Here is a 15,739-nt window from a genome sequence, read left to right as displayed (position 1 = left end):
ATTTGGCAATCATTGCCATTCGTGTTGTATCATCTCGGTCCAGATTCAATAAATATTCAACCTAATTTCTACAGAAACCCATGCAAAGACACATAAGCCTCATGAAACCTTTACCAATCCTTTAATTGTATGCAACATTTGAAATCAATTAAAAACATGAGACTTCTATTTATAAAATATGTAAGGGGGGTGCATTGCTCAAGGCTCTGCAAGAATTAAACGAACCTGTATATACAGAAGCTGTGACTATATACAATGCATCATAAGGGGTGTTGTCATGCTGTTCTGGCCTGTAATGGTTACTTTGGGTTACATCTGAAAGCATTGCCCATGAAGTAAAGGCTACCTGGCCAACAAATACTTATTTGCTAAGATACCTAGATACCCACCCCACCCCTTAACCTGGAACGTCCAGAGCAAGTTGCAGTAGAAACCCAACCTTCACCAAGTGCTTAACATCTTTGAGCTTAAATAAATATAAATAAGCTTTTGCTTAAATAACAATGTGCTAGCAAATCACAGGGTCCAGTGGGTCTAGCTCGACATAGTTCTAAAGATATCCTTTCAGTTTGCCTTCCCAGCTGGACAGCCTTATCATCTCTTTGTATGGCCTCCCGCCCTGTCACCCAAAGTGGAACAAAGTAGAACAGTTTTAGTGTGATCTTTCCACTACCCCCTTCCCGAATGCTGGCCCCAGCCCACAGACACGTGGGTGGACAAGACTAGTTGTTGAACTAGAATTATAGAATCATGTCCTGGGCATGATTCATGTTTTTGCTATATCTCAGCATGCAACAGAAAAATTGTTGACATTGGGGTAGCATGGGAGGGACCACAGGGATGGTTGCCCTGGGTGCAAAATTATTATGGGTGCAAAATTTCAACACCCGGTGCTGCCTCAATATAGCTGCACACTTCCATCACTGGGCTCCATTGAAAACAGCTTCTCCATGTGAACCAGGAAATCACTTTTCTAGATAATTGAACAACTCTTCTTATCTCTGCGGCTGCGATCTCCTGGGTGATGCAGATGCTGTGAGCCCATTGAATGCGCATCCATACTCCATCCATTTCATTCTCTCCTGCCCACCCCCTGCGCAGCCCCAGATGCTGGCAACCCACGCTACACCACTGATTGTTGACATTGTTGTCAACAAATGTGTGGTGGGAGCAAAACCAAATCAAATCAGGACCTCACTTTGCTTGGTCCATCATACGCCAGCAAATCACATGGTTCAGAAGGTATCACTACTGTACAAGATATACTTGGCGAATTTTTTTTATGTCTGTGTTATTACAATGTGCCATCCAGTCTTGCTCAGCTTGTTCTTCTACTAGAACCATAATAATAGATACATGAGGGGCAGGCAGCAGGGATGAACATGCAAGGTCTGCCTGCTCCAGTCACGGTTTTTCTTATTTTCCATCCCATGAGAGGTGAGCTTCTGCTTTGGGACACCTTATGTATCCATGGAGGTCACCCAATTGGTTCTGAAACATGTGGGGAGCATCCACCAATACAAAAAGACTCCCCACTACATGACTGAAAGGTGATGGGAGTTAATTTAGCTCCTTCATCCCATATGCCCCTTTCACGTGTTTAATTAGCACTGAAATGTAACATGTGAAGAGCAGTTTGATGTATAGCTCTTCTAGTCTTAGATACCCCATTTCTCATCAGTCTGTCTTCTCCTGATTCCATTGTTGTATTTCCCTCTTTTTTCCAATATCTCTTCCACCTGCAGATCCTTCAGGCTCCCATGTTTTCAGTGCAGTACCTGCTCTGTCCTCTACTTTTGGCCACTATGCCTCTCGGGCTTCCTTTCCCTTAACTCGACAGCCACCTGGGCCATCTTCACACTGAAGTCTTCAGACCGGAAGTTTGTCTCCTAGTTCCCAGCACCCCTAAAGCTGCAAGGGTGTTTTCCCTAGCTAAAGTGACCTTTCAGTTCATTCACAAGCTGCAGCAAGCAGTCATTCCAAACATCATTCTGTGCACAATTTGAATATACACACACAGTCCTGTCTCTGTCCACAATCTCATTCCATAAATGTCAAAATACTTTCCAGCCCCCTTCAACAGGTGACTGGATTAGGGTAGTTTCTGAACTAAATGTGGAATGACATCAATGTACATGCTACACTTTTTGTGCTTTCTTAATGTTCAGCAAACATATCAACTTTTGTGCGCCCCTCAAAACTGGGTGTGTGGATTTGGCTTCGATTTTTAACTGGAAATGTGTTTGAGTACCTTAAATTTACAGAGTTCATCTTAGTCTTAATGTTCAAGGGCTATATCAGGAAATGAGTGTTATGTTAAACCAGTGGGAGCCAACATAGTGCTCTCCATATGCTGTTGGACTTCAACTCCCAGCATTCCTGGGGCCATGTTTACTGGGGCAGGTGAGAGCTGTAGCTGAAAACATTTGGACCACGTTGGGTACCCTAGAGTTAGGCCAAAGGCTTCACTTTGACAAAAGTAAATAAAAATAACATAAATCACGTTGTGCTAAATCAGCATCTGAATTCAGACACATGTTTAGTACCAACCAAAACATCTCATACCATGTTATTACAAAGAGTTCACACAGCTTTGTGGATTATGGCAGTCACCTATGCAAATATTTAGCATCAAAGTGCTCACAGAAGGAGGAGCCAGATGGCTAGAGTGTGTGGTTCATTTATATGGATGCATCTAGCAGAGGAATTAAAGGGGAGTTCTTTGTGAAAATGCTAACATGCTGAACGTTCATTTTCTCATTCAGCTTTGTGGGACACCTAGACTTCAGTGTTCTGGCAACGGAGAGCCAATAAAACAGGTTCTATGACTGCCACCTACTGTATAGGTCAGGAAACTGCCCACATAGTCTTATAAACTCCCAATTTGTTCAGTCCACCACAGACAATTTAACATGATTCTCATTCACTTCACTGCTGTCTTTGTAAGACCCTTCTGTGAAATCCACAATTCACAGTAAAGCTTCTTGCAAAATAGCTGTGTTTCTTTGCTGTGTCTACTACCTTCACACAAGAGAACATGTCCTCTCTCTCTCTCTCTCTCTCTCTCTCTCTCTCTCTCTCTTTATCTCTTTTGTAAAAGCCACACTACCCATCACCTTATATTAGGTGTGGAGAACTTTTGGTGCTCCAAATTTCTTCTAACCAACACATTTTTAAATGAATTTTGACTAATGTGCACGCTTTTGCAAGCAATTTCTCCTAATATAATGCATTTTGTATGCTATATTAATGAATATACTTTTCTGCACACTCTCCCGTAATATATGCATTTTTTGTAAACATTGGAAAACTGCATTGCAAAATTCGGATGTGTGCAAATTTTTCAAGTTTCAGTTCTCATGTTGTTTTGGAAATTGGAAATTGGAATTTGATAGATTCAGCCTTAAATGCTAACTAAATTGAATTTCCTCCCTCCTTCCTAAATGTGGATCCCTAAGGATAATTCCAAACTTGAGAGAAATTACCACCTGATAATAAATTCTGCAGAATGTCCACATCAATAGGTTCCCAGCAACTATTCCCAAATGGCTAATTTTATGGGTTGTAGCCAACCAAGTTCTACTCAGAGTCGATCCATTGACATGAATGGACATAAGTTAACCTTGCCCATTAATTTCAATGGATCTGCCTTTGAGTATTGCTTGTGTTGTATTTACAGTATCTTTCTGTGTGCATTCTCCAAGCCTATTTGCCATACAGATTTTGACACCTCCACCCCTACATGGATGCACTTTGTTTTATGCAAATTTCACTTGACTAGCAAATAGACATATAATGCAACCAATCAACATCTTGTTAACTCTGCTTGCACTTTGTTTGGTTCTTCTGTTTAACAGATTTTTGTTTGGCAAGCATAGAAATTGATTTGTCAGAAATCAGAAAGTCCACAGGTGTTTTGGAATTCAACCTGTCACTAAATGTTACAATCATTGCAAGAAATGTTGTACTTGCTTCCAGTAGCCACAACTTCACTCTTAATTAGTAACTGGTAGCTCCACCATAAACTTCTTGGCTGCCAAATAGGGAGTTTAGGATAAGATTAAACAATAATGTTTAAAAAGCCTAAGCCAGTGGCTTGTATTTCCTGTTTCAACCACAATATACAACCCAAACACTTCTGCGTAGGCAGTAATGTGTTAGTAGGCCACAGATACTGGGAAGCTGCATGAGGTAAAATGCTACCTCTTTGTCAGGGACTGGCTGAATGAGGAAGAGTGGTGGGAGCTGCCTATCCAAGACCCCCCCAGGAGGGCACAGAAGATGAGTTAGATCCCAGATCCTGGTGGTGGGACACTGGTGGTGGGACGCTGAAGAAGAAGAGTTTGGATTTGATATCCCGCTTTATCACTACCCTAAGGTGTCTCAAAGCGGCTAACATTCTCCTTTCCCTTCCTCCCCCACAACAAACACTCTGTGAGGTGAGTGGGGCTGAGAGAATTCAGAGAAGTGTGAGTAGCCCAAGGTCACCCAGCAGCTGCATGTGGAGGAGCGGGGAGTCGAACCCAGTTCACCAGATTACGAGTCTACCGCTCTTAACCACTACACCACACTGAAGAGCAGTCTGGGGAATGGATGAGCTGGAAAGTGCTAGAATCGGGGGGGGGGGGTTGAGTGATCAGGGAGAGTCAAGAGAAGGGCCTTCTGGGACAGGGCTGGAGGCTGAGAGTCGCAGTGTGAGAGCAGACACAGACAGAGAGGACCCAGAGGTTGTCCTGCTACCCAGCAGCAGGACAATCCCAGTCCTACTAGCTCTGCCACCCCATTTGAGGAGAGTCCAGCACGTTGCTGAGTCAGACAGGCCCAGAGGAGGAGCCTACACACTCAGTGCTGCCTTTGTCTGCATGGGAGGGATCCAGAGTGAAAGGCTATAGAGGGGGGCGGATAGAGGTCAGCTTCAGAAACGTCTCAGCTGGATGAAGACAAACCAGAGGACTCTACTGGCTTGTTGTTTTCTGTTAATAAAAAAGCAAATTGCATTCTGTGCCCCCTGCGCTTCCCTGCCCTGTGGTTGACCTGGACTCTCTTGACAGCTCCTTGACAATCTTGAAGAGAAGTACCATCTGGATATTAATTTTGAAGCAGTGCTTAAGGTTGGGTTAAATGATGGTGGTGCTGATGGTGCCAATGATATTGCCCACGCATTCCTTGGGCAGCTTGCAAAAATAGATTCAAACTTTATACACATAATTGATCATATATGAAGGTAATGTAGCTCACAGTAGAGCACATGTTTGCATGAAGAAGACCCCAAGTACATTGTCCAGCACATAGGAGACGACTCCTAGGGGCCAAGATCCCTTTGCCGCCCCCATAAAATATTTGAGGGAGTTGGACATTCCTCCCCAAAGTTGATGGGCATTGCAATTCAAATGGTGCGTGCATGCTGTGTCTTGTGATTGATTATGCAGGGCGGGGCTTACCTGCCCATCATATTTTATTTCAGTTGGCACCCCTGGTCCAGCATCTCTTTATGTAGGGCTGGGAAATACTGTATTTTTCGCTCTATAAGACGCACCAAACCACAGGACGCACCTAGTTTTTGGAGGAGGAAAACAAGAAAAAAAATATTCTGAATCTCAGAAGACAGAACAGCAAGAGGGATCGCTATGCAATGAAAGCAGCAATCCCTCTTGCAGTTCTGGCTTCTGGGATAGCTGTGCAGCCTGCATTCGCTCCATAAGACGCACACACATTTCCCCTTACTTTTTAGGAGAGAAAAAGTGAGTCTTATAGAGCAAAAAATACGGTACCTGTGATGGCCTGGGAATCCGATTCAGAGGCTGAACTGGAGGAATCCCAGCCTGCACAGGAGTCCCCGCCTCCAGGGCCAGCTGAACTGGGGCAGGGCCTTGATTCTGAAGCGCCTGCACCTGTGCCGGATCCTCAGGAGCAGGCACCAGGTGAATCCACTCTGGCTCCAGAGGTGGTTGAGGACTCAGTGCCTACAGGTGAGTCTCCCCCTGGGTCCAGTAACCCTTCAGCCTCTCCTGAACTGCAGAGGCTCAGGGCAGAGAGGCAAAGGGAACTGGTTTCTCCCAGGAGGAGTGCTCGCCTTAAGGCCAGGAGAGGCGGGTCTCCTGGGGGCCGGGACCGCCCCTGGCCTCAGAGAAGATAAAGGCCAGTCAGCCCGGTCCCAGGTTGCGGGAGCAACGTCGTTAAAGAGCTGTTTCGGCCAGCATCCAGTCCTGTTCCTCCAGTATTCCTGTCCTTGCCCGGCTTCTCGCTTTGAACCCCGCTTCGCTCGTGGAGGACTGTCTGCCATCCCTCGACTCAGGTCCTGGACCTCGCCCCACGGTAACCTCCCCCTAGGACCAGCACAGTACCTCTCTCTGAAACCCTGGAGAGCAGCTGCTACCCTGTACCGAGATAGATGGACCTATGGTCTGTTTCCAGCTCAGTTCGTACAGCATAGGACTGCTAATCCCTGGGTCTTGGGTTTGAGCTGCACATTGGGCAAAAGATTTCTCCATTGCATGGGGTTGGACTAGATGACCCTCACAGTCCCTTCCAACTCTCCTATCCTATGATTCTATGATTTAATTTAAGGCATGTGGCATTTGTCAAAGAATCACATCAGATAATTAGCACATCAATGGTAAGAAAAGTGGTCAAACTGAGGGCAATTAATTTGTGCAACATTTTAAAGTGGGTTTTGCTATTATGGAGCCAGCAATCCTACTGGAAATCTGCAGCGTTGATATTTACTAGCAGCCTGCTATGTAACAGGATTGCGGCTGACAGGCTACGTATGGTAGACTTGTTGCAGCAACATCCTATGCAACGGTGGCATAAGCCAGTCTCCTCACCGTAATTTTTTGGTTCAGAGTGCCTGCCTTCCCTTTTAAAGGATCAGCTTAGTTTAAATCAAAACTGGTGCCCGTTTCATATTAAGGACATTAAAAGCGACAATTCTGCTTCTTCAGCAACCATCGTTTGCCTTGCAGGAATACCCTTTGCTATTATGAGCAGGATAATGAGAGGGGAAATCTCAACTCCTTTGCAAGCACCCAAAGTTGCATGTGGTCTCCTTGCAAGCAACGCTTAATGAACATACATTCAAAGTGACTAAATGTTTCTGCTGGAAGCCAGCAGCATAACTGACTTTTCAGAATAAAAATGGCTAAAATCTACTTAGTTCAAGCAGGTGCATAAGGCATGGCATCTCACATTACATATTGGACCAGGCTGCAGAGTACTCTAATTTTTACCAGCTGTATATGGTCCTGAAGGAGCCATTGTCCCAACTGAAATTTGCTTGTACAGAAATCCTAGCAAAACCTATTTTCCTTCAGATGGATCTCCTACACTAGAAGAACTGGAATGCAGTGTGGAATGCACTACACCAGTGTGGTGTAGTGGTTAAGAGCGGTAGTCTCGTAATCTGGGGAACCGGGTTCGCGTCTCCGCTCCTCCACATGCAGCTGCTGGGTGACCTTGGGCCAGTCACACTTCTCTGAAGTCTCTCAGCCTCACTCACCTCACAGAGTGTTTGTTGTGGGGGAGGAAGGGAAAGGAGAATGTTAGCCGCTTTGAGACTCCTTAAACGGAGTGAAAGGCGGGATATCAAATCCAAACTCCTCCTCCTCTTCTTCTTCTTCTTAATTTCACAGGCCGATCCTGTGCAGTTTAACTCAGCAGTATATTCAATTTATATTAACAGTGTTCAGGATAGAACCCAATCTGAATAACTCTGTTTAGCATTGAATCCCAAAAGTAAACACTGGCTCTCAATTTTTTTTCTCTGCGCCACACTTTCAGGGGGTGGGGGGAATTGCCCAAGCCACACTGAATTTTTTTTTGACAAGAAATAGTTGGGAAACAAAAAGAAACAACTCCAAGCAGTGGGGGATTTATAACATAGAACACAATACTTTATAATATGATCATGGGACATCCAGAAAGTATGAAACAATACAGCCACATAAGAACATGAATCGTTCCCAAAATACAATTATAAACAAGCCTCTTACATACATACCTTAAGTATGTATACAAACTCAATAAGAGGTGTGAGATTTCTTTTGCCAGGTAATCTCATTTATATTAGGTCTAAATTTGAGACAAACAAACTCTTGTCTCTTCACCAACACAAAGAGTCCTTTCTCTTTTCTGATATTTCATATTTGTCAGAGTTGAAAATCTCTGGTCTTCCCATTAGCAACACAGCACCATCAGAAAAACATGCAACTGACCATCTGTGCTGTGTTGCTAATGAGAAGACCAGAATATCAGGTTAGATAGATTTGAACCAACACATTCTTTTATTTTTCATATCCCGCTCTGTCCATTTGTCTTCCTCTTTACCTTTTAAAATTATTACTAAAACTTATAATTTGGCTGTTGGGATCTGAAGAATGTTGATGCCAAAGTAGCTGCTGGGAACATGCTATGATGTAGAGTGGAATTTCAGAGGGGAAACAAGAGGCTTTGCTGAACCCCCAAGGTGAGAATCATTGTTTTGTCCTCTCAGACTTCACCCCACCTGGAGATCATAGGGGTTTATAGGATGTGTGGTGGCAGCATTACTGGATAGATATGGGACACAGATGGTCTACCTTAGAAGACAGTTGTGCAAGGCAGAGCATAAGCTGGTTCTCCTAGCCCCCCCCCTTCTATTACAGGAAAAGCACAGAATATTATAATTCATCTCCACCTTATTTTCTGTAGTAGAAAGATTGATTTTCTGTCAAGGAAATGTTTCTTTTGTAAATCCTGTTATTACTGAATTCCTCGTTTCATCTGTTTTTATAATACTGTTTAACTGGTTGCTATTTAGTATTTTTGGGACGCGGGTGGCGCTGTGGGTTAAACCACAGAGCCTAGGGCTTGCCGATCAGAAGGTTGGTGGTTCTAATCCCTGCAACGGGGTGAGCTCCCGTTGCTCAGTCCCTGCTCCTGCCAACCTAGCAGTTCGAAAGCACATTGAAGTGCAAGTAGATAAATAGGTACCACTCCAGTGGGAAGGTAAACGGCATTTCCGTGCGCTGCTCTGGTTCGCCAGAAGCAGCTTAGTCATGCTGGCCACATGACCCAGAAACTGTACGCCGGCTCCCTTGGCCAGTAAAGCAAGATGAGCGCCGCAACCCCAGAGTCGGCCACAACTGGACCTCACAGTCAGGGGTCCCTTTACCTTTTTATTTAGTATTTTATCCCCTTTTAAAATAATAACAGCAAGTGGTTTATAAATGCTTTTAGTTAATTTAATAATCCATCACATGAAACTTGCAGCAAGCTTGTTTTCTGCCGCTGCAGAAGGTAGGAAGTGAACCAATGGACACGGATTGCAAAAAAGGAAATTCCGACTCAACATTATGAACAATTTTCTGACCGTTAGAGCTGTTCATCCATAGAATGGACTCCCTGGGAAGGTGGTAGACTCTCCTTCACTGGATATTTTTATGCAGAGGCTGGATGGTCACTGATTTCCTGCGTAACTAATTGTCAGGCAAGTAGGTTTACGAACATAGGCATCTCGTTTTTCTTTGCTACCACGAAGAAGGAAACACTAAAGCTGCTCTATGAATTAAGATCTCCAAAACACATGCTACATATATATATCTTTCTTGTATAATGACTGCAGCTGTGATGTGTTGCTCTGTTGTTGTCTCTTTACTTGTGAAATCGCAGGCCATTGCTCTTGCCAAGTCTTGAAGGCATACAGTGAGGGAACATCTGTTAATTAGGAGTATTATTGGTCTTAAGTGAGGACATTGCTTACTGCTTAGAATTCCAGATTATTTACAGAGTGCCCATCTTCTTTGCAGAACCAAGAAACAAATGAAAGACAGCATTTTAAAAAGTTAGTTGCAATATTACGATGTTTAACATGGGAGTGAACTGAAGCATCTTATCAATGTGCTAGTTTGCTCTTTAGCCTTTGACTGATTGGCATCCGATGCCCTTTTAAGGGGGATTATTGTCTTTGTTCTTATTTTTATTATGTATTTTGTGTTTCTTCTATATTGTCATTTTATGTTGGGAACCACCTTGAGATCTATGGGTGTAGGGTGGTATGGAAGTTTAATAAATAATAATTTACTTGTGAAGACGTTATTCTTAACAATCTTCGTACAATGTTACTGTACATTTCCTCCTTACTGACCTGTACATGTGCCTTGTTGGTAAACATACATTTCATCAGCCTATAAGCTCTGAAGGTGAAGACAGGGGTTTCAGACCTTCAATATTCATAGAACATTAACTACCCATGACAAATAAAAATAGGGAACTTTTTCTAGGTCAGTATAGCCAGTATAGCCACAATGTTTCTACAGAAAATCAAAGTTTCAGGAGATGACTTTCTCTGGCTTCACACCATACATTTAAAGTACTATGATACCACTTTAAATAGTTATGGTTTTCCCCCTTCCCAAAGAATTCTTGGAGCTGTAGTTCATTAAGGGTGCAGAGAGTTGTGAAAATGCCCTTAGTCACCTCAGTCAGCAACAATTTCCAGAATTCCCTGTGAAGAGAGATAAAATACTCTGGAAAATTCATTCCCTCCAAAATTTCTCTGATGAAAATAGGGAGGTCCTATTCCATTACTACTACTACTACTACTACTACTACTACTATTATTATTATTATTATTATTATTATTATTTTATTATTATTATTTACTGTTTATACCCTGCCCATCTGACTGGGTTGCCCCAGCCACTCTGGGCAACTTCCAATATATATAAAAACATAATTAAACATTAAACATTAAAATACTTCCCTATACCTTCAGATGGCTTGGGTGGTTGGATAACTCCGTACCCTCCAACATAAAAATAGGGCTGTCCTAAAGAAAAGCAGAACATACCAGGATCAAATCAGAAACCAGGACTGTCCCTGGAAAATAGGGACACTTGGAGGGTCTGGAATTTAGGGTATCTAAAAATGTTTCCCCTTTGCTGTGATTGCGACACACATTTACCCACGTTTACTGAGTACAGTGGTACCTCAGGTTAAGAACTGAATTCATTCCGGAGGTACGTTCTTAACCTGAAACTGTTCTTAACCTGAAGCACCACTTTAGCTAATGGGGTCTCTTGCTGCCGCTGCACCGCCACTGCGTGATTTCTGTTCTCATCCTGAAGCAAAGTTCTTAACCCGAGGTACTATTTCTGGGTTAATGGAGTCTGTAACCTGAAGCGTCTGTAACCCTCTTTTGTTTTTGTGACTATGTGGAACCCAGTTCAGCTACTGATTGATTGATTGTGTGACCGTGGTACATTGATTATTGCTTTCATTTTATGGATCAATGGTCTTGTTAGATAGTAAAATCCATGTTAAACTGCTGTTTTAGGGGTTGTTTTTAAAAGTCTGGAACGGATTCATCCACTTTGCATTACTTTCTATGGGAAAGTGTGCCTTGGTTTTGGAACGCTTTGGTTTTGGAACGGACTTCCGGAACGGATTAAGTTTGAGAACCAAGGTACCACTGTAAACCCTACCCCAACTTTCCTATAGAGTTTGTATTCAGAGATACCCACGTCCCACTGCTCCTCTTCATTTGACCAGGTTTCTTTTATGCCCACTATAGCAGTGGTGGCGAACCTATGGCATGTGTCCCAGAGGGGGCACTCAGAGCTCTCTCTGTGGGCATGCGTTCTGTCGCCCCAGCACAGAGTTTGTAGGGGCAGCGTGCATACGCGCCGAGTAGAGCCGTGCATGCGCGAGTAGCCTGCGGGCGGCAAACTGGCTACAGGCTGCAGCAGAAACATGAACGGTTCCATTCCACTTTCTTAAAGCTCCTCAGTTCAGAACTGCCAGTAAGCCCGGCGCCATTTTGTTCCCTTCCGCATGAGTGATCTTTAGAAGTGCATCCCAGTGGGCTACCCATCGAATCATAGGATTGTGGGGAGTTGGAAGGTAACCTGAGGGTCATGTAAGTCCAACCCCCCTGCGATGCAGGGATCTCAACTACAGCATCCATGGCAGATGGCCATTCAGCTTCTGCTTTGAAATCTCCCAGAGAAGAGTTTCTTGAAGGGAAATTATCAATACGGCCATGTTCTCTGGGAGTAATTCCCTTTTTCATGATTTCCCAAACAAGGATAATGCAAATTTTTGCCTTTCAATAAAAAGTTGTTTGTATCATTGAAAGCTCTGTTGTTGTGTTTTCCTTTTCAGACAAAAGATGTTAATGTAGGAGTTGTTTTTTTCTAAACTGAAACCTCAGTATTCAGCTTAAATTGCCGTGTTGGCACTTTGGATAAATAAGTGGGTTTTGGGTTGCAGTTTGGTCACTCGGTCTCTAAGAGGTTCGCCATCACTGCGCCATAGCTACATTCTCCTTGAAAATCGAGCATTACAGCTCACCCATCTATTCTTTAATGAAAGCTGCCTCAAATACGGTACAGTTATTACCATTTTTTAAATACCTCTATCTTTAAACGCCATCCATTTCTGTGTTCTGACATAAAAATGTTGTTGCATTTCCTTTCTTAGTCTCACACTGCAACAATTTCAGGATTGCAAGTTAAATATTTACCCGTGAAAATTATTCAAAATAAATCAGTGAGTGCTCATATAATGGCTATGTATGTATTGTTCTGGGGTTTGTCCTTTCATATTCGAAATGCATCTACCCAAAGCATGTAATTGAGAACCATAATAATCTGATAAATTGAGGGTTGACTGGAAGTTAAAAGGATAGCTAACAGCCTTTGCCACGAATTGTAGATTAGTGGAGAATAAAGCAAGTCCCTTTGCTAAAGGAAACACATTCCTAAAGAAAATGTAATTACTGCCAGTATGCCTTTGACAAATCCAGGAAACTTGGACAAGTGTTCTGGTTTTTCTGTGTGTGTTTAAAATAAAGTGAATGGGGAAATTTGGACATGCTTGAATCTCTGGACCGAACCCATAGAAACATAAGGTTGTGCAGCTTTGGAGAGGTTGTCGTGAGCTTACTGAAATATATATGATCAAATACCAATATTTCTGTTCCTTAGAATAGCCACATGCCTTAGATAACCACATGCTCATCCAAGGATCAAAGTTCTGAAATACTCAATGGTGTAAATTTGACATGGTCCCTATATGTCACTGTTTTCACACATTAATGGCTGAGAGCTTCATGGAAAACTTCAGCTAGAATTTAAAAATCACACACATGCATTTAAACTGTTTTCTGATGAGTAACCATCTTTGCTGACATAACAGGAAGTACTGGCTTTCCATCCTAAAAATTTAGGACACTACGTGCCTGCAATGCATTCCTGCAACTTTGCAGTAATGGCTTGTTTTGTGACGTCGTATTAGCATAGCACTAACACAGAACACTCCAACCTAAATAACCCCAGCAAGTCCAAAAGGAGTTCAGCATCAATTGAAAATATTTTATTTATGTGGCTATAACTGCTGTTTAGGTATGATAATGAAAAAGTACACATGTCAGCGCTGCCCAAGGTCCCAGCTCACACAAGACCAACGCTGCTTCTTCCTCAAGTAAAAAAGTCTTTATTGAAGTTCAGTTTCATTTCCAGACGCGCAGCGCGCAACGCTACGTCTATGCCTTAGACCGTAGAAGTCCCATCTGAATCTCCTCCCCCCTGACACCAGCTTAAGATTCTAGCCTTACTCCACCTCTTCCTCTGTTCCTTCTTTCTCTGGGTCCTCCTGCTAGTCGGAGTTTCAGCCCTCCTAGATTCCTCTGACGCTGAGTCCCCTGACTCTTCTCCCCCCCTCCTTCGGGCTTTAGGACCTGGCTCCCAATCCGGGTTTTCTGCTGTCCCGCGCTCCTCCACATTTGAACTTGGCGCGCGCGCGCAGCCTCCCACCTTCCTTCTGACCGTTACACTTGTGTCACTGCTCCCTCTTTCGGGGAGGCTAGCTGGACCTGGCCTTCCCTCCGTTTCCCCACTTCCTGATGGGGGCGTGGTCACCCCTGACTCATCTTCTCTCCCCGCTGGAGAAGCTGGTCCTGACTCATGTGACTCTTCCCCCCCACTGTGCTCTGGTGGGGGAACTGGTCCTGATCCTCCGCTACTCCCTTGGGAGTCCCCTCTGGTCCCCTGTTTATGGAGCGTCCCCCCTGGGACTCCCCTCGCCCTTACCATAGGCGCCCCCTCCTGGGAATCTTCTGATTCGCTGGAGAAGCTCATGGAATCTCTCGGGTCACTGTCATATTCCCCTACGCTCCCCTCTGATTCCTCTCCTCCGCTCTCTATTTGCTCTCTCCCCTGCTCTTCTGCTCCTGAGCCTCTGACAACACATTTACGTAAACAATGGCTGCCTGTTAATATCACCACAGGAATGATGAGGAGCTACTTCTGCACATTTTGGAAGGTTTGGGAGAGACAGAGTTGTATTGAAAGGAGAAGTTCCAAGCTTCCCAGATACTCTTAACTTTGTAGCTTTGACAACCAGTTACTAAACTATCTGTACAGTGCAAGGAGGTGACAGGTAGGGGTGCCATATGTCCTCTTTTCCCCAGACACGTCCTCTTTTTCAGGATTTAAATTTCTATCCCGGCAGATTTTTAAAATTTGGCAAAATGTCTAGGTGTGGGGGGTTTTGGTGTGTTTTTTTAAATAATTTTTTCTAGTGCATTAGACTCAGATGTAAGGCACCCGGCTAAGCTAGTCTTAAGCAGAGAATCACAACAGAACAGCATCTTAAACTAGGTACATACTGTCTAAATTCCTTCTCTTATGGCTAAACTAAAAGGCTCAGCTACAAGATCTTGGAGAATGAGTCTGGGAGGGCAAGTTAACACCCCCTTCCCTTAGTGAGACTCCATATGTACACATTAAACAGTTTAATAAATTGTTCTGGGCACACTTATATTCACAAAGATGTAAACATGATCCCAAATACTTTCATGTGGCAAGTAAGGGAGCAATTGTTGTTGAAAGTTAAGAACATTGCTACTGTACTAACAATATATCATGGTTTCTATAGCCTACATATAGTAGGGGTATTTAAAATAAGAGTCGTCATAGCAATCCCTAGTTAAAGTAAAAAAGATAAAGGGATCTCTGACCATTAGGTCCAGTCGTGACCAACGCTGGGGTTGTGGCGCTCATCTCACTTTACTGGCTGAGGGAGCCAGCGTACAGCTTCCTGGTCATGTGGCCAGCATGACTAAGCCGCTTCTGGCGAACCAGAGCAGTGCACAGAAATGCCGTTTACGTTCCCACCGGAGCGGTACCTATTTATCTACTTGCACTTTGACATGCTTTCGAACTGCTAGGTTGGCAGGAGCAGGGACCGAGCAACGGGAGCTCACCCCGTCGTGGGGATTCGAACCGCTGACCTTCTGATCGGCAAGTCCTAGGCTCTGTGGTTTAACCTTGTCCAAGCCTCACCTCATGACTTATGGGTGCTCCTTTTCATGTGCCATGTTTACCTAGCTAAGGGTAGTGGCAACAGAATGAAGCGCCATACCTCTGTCCCCTGATCTACATCTCTTCAAGTCACCACCTGAGACCCCTGCATCCTAAATCAGTTAAACAGTCCGGCTTTAGTGATTTTAAAAAAATTGTTCTAGGTTTTGGAGCTGGTGGGTGCATTTTAATATTAATTTCTTTCTTGGGTTTTATTAGCTTTGTGTCTGTGATTTGATCCTGCATTTCCTTTCAGCCAAGATTGACTAGACACTAAAAGGCAGTTCATCACATAATGAACAGAGAATAACCTTTTGAGCTGAAAGGCTCTCTTGTGCAGAATAAGTTGTAAACTTGCTATAAGCACAGCATTTCCTGTGAAATAAGTCTTGAGTGCA

The sequence above is a fragment of the Podarcis raffonei genome, chromosome 12 (assembly GCF_027172205.1).
Source record: "Podarcis raffonei isolate rPodRaf1 chromosome 12, rPodRaf1.pri, whole genome shotgun sequence".
NCBI classification, from domain to species: domain Eukaryota; kingdom Metazoa; phylum Chordata; class Lepidosauria; order Squamata; family Lacertidae; genus Podarcis; species Podarcis raffonei.
This window is presented reverse-complemented; position numbering follows the sequence as displayed.